This window comes from Marmota marmota, unplaced genomic scaffold (assembly GCF_001458135.2).
Source record: "Marmota marmota marmota unplaced genomic scaffold, marMar, whole genome shotgun sequence".
Lineage (NCBI taxonomy): Eukaryota > Metazoa > Chordata > Mammalia > Rodentia > Sciuridae > Marmota > Marmota marmota.
In genome coordinates, this window is record NW_026000305.1 from 480,898 (window position 1) to 485,945 (window position 5,048).

At 37.8% G+C, this 5,048-nt stretch overlaps 1 protein-coding gene across 2 annotated transcripts in view; it reads left to right on the forward strand.

The window, feature by feature from the left end:
- The window catches only part of Bex3 (brain expressed X-linked 3), a 163,777-nt gene that overhangs the window by 157,625 nt on the left and 1,104 nt on the right, over positions 1–5,048 (forward strand). The gene's annotated exons all lie outside the window — the stretch shown is intronic.

A 5,048-nucleotide genomic window follows, 5' to 3' on the forward strand; every position in this document is an offset into this window, starting at 1 on the left:
GAAATACCTCCAGTCCTTTTTGTTTTATATTTGTTCCAAGACAGGGTCTCAATAAGCTGCTTAGGACCTCCTAAATTACTGAGGCTGGCTTTGAACTTGCTATCCACTTGCCTCACCCTACAAAGCCACTGAGATTATAGGCATGTGCCACCTGCACCTGGTTTACTTCTTTTAAATTAAATAAATATATTATCTTCCAAATGATCCAAAATCTTATAGTGATACTCTTAAAGTTTCATCAGATTTATATCTCACTCTGCAAGTCTTAATAGCTTATGGGAAAATTGAAGTACACATAGTTTCTTACATTTGTAATATCCAGTTTCAATTTGTTATAGGGACTTAAAATTAGAGAAAAAGAGAATATCACAATAAGAGTGTAGCAATAAAGCATCAGGAAGACACATTTTAGATAGGAACAAAGATGCCCATACCCACAGAGCCTACCTGGACTACCTTTTCCCAGGCTTAGCATTCACCCAGTACAGTATAATGAGAAGAAAATGGGACAATAACCACAGTCCAATTGGGTGTATTCCAGCCAAATACATGTGAACTATATCCCAGCAAAACTTCTAAGGATTTCAGCAAAAAAGGAGTTTCCTCTGTTGGAATACTAAACTGATATCTCCATAATTTGATTGAGGGATCTTAACTAGTTGAGCTAAAATCACAAAACAGGGCTGGGGATGTGGCTCAAGTGGTAGCGTGCTCGCCTGGCATGCGTGCGGCCCGGGTTCGATCCTCAGCACCACATACATACAAAGATGTTGTGTCCGCCGAAAACTAAAAATAAATAAATAAATATTTAAAAAAAAAAATCACAAAACAGTTTTGTTTTTGTAATAGAGGTATCAGTAGTGCTTTATCTATCATCCCCCACTCCAAGCACAATTCCCACTCTATATAGGCTTCTTTAACTGCATTTCTGTCTTTTCCTCCAACTTTTCAGTCACTATTGTTCATTATTTGTTTCTATTCATCCTAAAATGCTAATCTCACTTTTTTTTTCTTGGTACTGGGGATTAAACCCAGGAGTGCTCTACCACTAAGCTAAATCCCCAGTCACCCCTTTTTTAAAATTTTGAGACAGGGTCTTCTTAGTTGCTGAGGCTAGTCTTGAACTTGCAATCCTCCTACCTCAGCATCCTGTAACTGGAATTTCAGACATGGGCCTCCACACCCCTGACCCAATCTCACTTTTGATTCATGGTTCTCCTCATCCCTCCAGGGCAGATTAGAACTGCATCTCCTTGGGTATGGAATGTGTGTGTGGGAGAGAGCTGTTCTTTTGTTCAATATTTCACCACCTTCCCTGTGTCTGGTTTGAGGGTTTGAGAGTTTAGAGGAGGGGAATAAGAAAACATACATTTACCTGAATATCTATGGAAAGATACCCCCATGTAATTAATTATCAATGAAGCTCAAGTTATAGACCTCACTGATTAGGGCTCACATGCAAGCTGCTTCTTGATGTTCAGTGGCATCTTGGGCCACATCTTGCTTTTATGTCTTCTAGATTATGATCCTCACGTGACATTCTCTTCATCTTACTCTGTAACAGTCTCTCAATAACTTTCCTTTCCCAAGCTCCAACTTTGGAGCCCACATTCATAGTAGGGTTTATTTTTCATACTTTTTCAGAATGGAGAATTTTGGAAGGAGGGAATCCTGGCTGTTTCCATGTCTGGCCACACCATCACGTTATTTTTTTTTCACAGTGTTCTTTCTAGGCTCCTATAGCATCTAGGAAGCTCAAATATCCCACTATTAAAGTAGATCCATGTATGAGACATGAACCACATCATCTTGCAGATTTCCCTAAACTTTATGGATATTTCTTCTAAGTCTCCACTCCCTTGGCTTTGGGGAAAAAAGCCAATTGGACACTGTTAGCAGCACTGTGACAGGAGACAAGAATAAGGAATAGGTTCTTCTTCACTATTCTTCCCCAAATGTGAACTCAGTCTCTTTCCCATTATTATACACTAAATATTTCCAAACTCAGAATCTGACTTCCATCTAACTTGACCTTGAAAATTTTGTAGTTCTGTTCTCAACAGGTTTTATCTCTATCTCCAACTCCTCAGAAAATTCCAAGGCCAGGAAAAGAGCTCATAACATTTTAGTAAACATAATAGCATTTCTAGGATAATTTTTACCTATCTTTAAAACATTTAGTTCATTATAAGCAAACTCCTATAAATTATAAATCTGATCTAGAGAAAAATATGCATATGTATGTTTTCATCCAAGAAAAGTCAATGGCTTCAAACAAAAGACTTATTGAAGGTGGGTCAAAAGGACAATAGCAAGGCATGCATCCAAAGAAAACTAAAAATCCATTTACTAAATGTCATTTCAAATGGATATATCATAATGACTTCTCTTCTTCCAGGGGATTCTTTCTAGGTAATTCCTAATTTTCATAAAAGCTTTTCTATTTGCTCTGCATACAGTCCCTAAAATGAAAAGAAACCAATTAGCCTTAGTACTGGATGCATTCATTCCACAAATATTCACTAAATATCTACTTTATACAAGAAACTCTATAAGTCACTAAGTATGCAAAGTAAAACAAAACAGATGTGTTTTGAGTGCTTGTAGATTTTACAAATAGATCTACCTAGGGAAAGAATCATATCATTACCCTCCTTCAAATCTTGCTAGAAACCACCCAACAACAGTAAAAAGTTATGAATCAACTTGAACTTTTATGATACTAGAGATTGAACCCAGGACTTTGTACATGCTAGTCAAGTACCCTACCACTAAGATACACTCCCAGCCCCCACCCCTTTTTTTAGTATGGGGGATTGAATTCAGGGGCACTTGACCACTGAATGACATCCGCAGCCCTATTTTGCGTTTTATTTAGAGACAGGGTCTCATTGAGTTGTTTAATGCCTTGCTCGCTTTTGCTGAGGCTATCTTTGAACTCACAATCTTCCTGCCTCAGCCTCCCAAGCTGCTGGGATTACTGGTGTGTGCCACCATACCCAGCACCCCCAGCCCTTTTTATTTTATTTTGAGACAGAGTCTTGCTAAAGTTTCCCAGGCTGGCCTCAAAGTCGTGATCCTCCTTCCTCGGCCCCTGAATAGCTGAGATTATAGGCATGTGGCTATGAGTCAACACTTATTGACAATTTACTAGGTTCTGTGGTAAATTCTTGATTAGTGTACTTATATTCTCCTAATAATTCTTAGTTCACAGAGGAAGCACAGAGACCTTGGTAAGTACTTGACTCAAAGTAACACATCAAGTAATCCCCAGACTGCATTTGAATCCAAGCTTGTTTGATACTATATAGCCAGTTCCTAATCTGAATCCTTTCAGACAATATCATTAATACAACGATCTATATGATGTTAAATTAACCTAAATTTGGCCTAAGGATGCCTCCCCACTTGAGCCTTTACATAACAAACTGCAGTCTAACTTATTAAAACAATTAAATGGAAGCTTAATTTAGGGGCAATCTTTTTTAAACATATAGCTGAGTCTCAGCCAATCACAGCATCTCAACTTCAGTCAACAGCAGAGGACCAATTGTACAAACCATGTTCAAATAAGGCAAAGATCAAGCTGTAACTAATTAAGCTGTCTCTGTACCTCACATCTGTTTTCTGTACATTTCTATTGTTTGCTCATAAAATGCTGCCTGACCTTGTTGAAGACTAGAGTTTTTTGAACCTTTTCTGGTTCTGAGGACTGCCTGATTTGTGAATCATTCTTGGCTCAAACTCTGCTAAATTTAATTTGTCTAAAGTTTTTTTTTTTTTTTTTTTAAACAATTAAGAGTTGTTAACTGTGAGACATAATCCTGGAATCTCCAATGTTTTTTTAAAAACAATTATTGGATGTGATTTTGTAACTTGAGCTTTTGGAGCTATATATTAATATGTCTATATATCTCTAAAATCATCCAGAACCTGAAACTATGCACCACGCCTATATACTTCCTTTCTTCAATGTTCCGCCTAGCTTGTCAGGGTAGGAGATTATTCAGGAGTTTGGGGCCAAAACTAGAGGCAGTCACCATCTGGTCTGTTTTATCTCAGTGATGTACACAATGCTTTGTTTCCTTTATTATAAACAATAACTAGTATAACTTTTATAGCATTACTGCTTTCCTAAAGATCTCTATTTTCCAGTGTGACAATCTTTTTAAAAAGTAATTTCAAGTTTGAAAACAGAAACATTTGCACTCAGAGTGAGTTTAAATCTCAAATTTAGTTGCCTCACCAATATGCTGCTTATTTCTAATATTTTTGAAACATTTGCACCAAAAGGTAGATGGCTTTGGGACTAATTTCCACGTATATATACTTAAATTCAGAGCTCATTCTAAGAAAATATTTGTTGGGGTGGTTTGGAAGGTTTGGGAAGGAAAGCAGGGAATAAAAAGGCTCCTTTTCTATGATGACTGTGGAATCAAAAACATCACATAAAATTACATAAAATGGTCAAGATCTAATAACTGGAATTCTCTCTGAAGATTTACTTTAGATCATTTTCAAAACATTAACCATATTCAGGAAGAGTCCCTCCTTTTTAAAAATAAATTTTTGAAACAGGGTAGTACAATGTGTTTCAAAAGTAGTGTTGATGTTATGCAGAGCCTAGAGAAAATATTTTCTGTGTTGTACTGGTCAACATAAACAATGAGTTTTTTCATTCTGCAGGATGAGGCATTTCTTTCAAAAGTGAAAACTCATAATCCCTAATTTTCTGAGGTGTGCTTTTTTTTTTTTTTTTGAAAGGAAAGAAATACACGTAGCTCATTCGACCTCAAGGTGTATGCACAGGGGGATGGGGAGCAGGGAAAAGCACGTAGCTGAGACTGGAGAAAAGGCAGAAAAGGCTAAACCAAGACCCGAGGTGGGAGGGGGCGGTGGAGGATGGGACAGATCCTTCCTAGTAACCAGAAAAGGGCCAACTCTAACCGCAAGACGGTGATGCCACTTGTGGGGCCTCAGATTGGAGAGCACCGAGATGAGTGACAAGCAGTGTGCACCCAAGGCACTGCTCAGACAGGCGGCGTGGG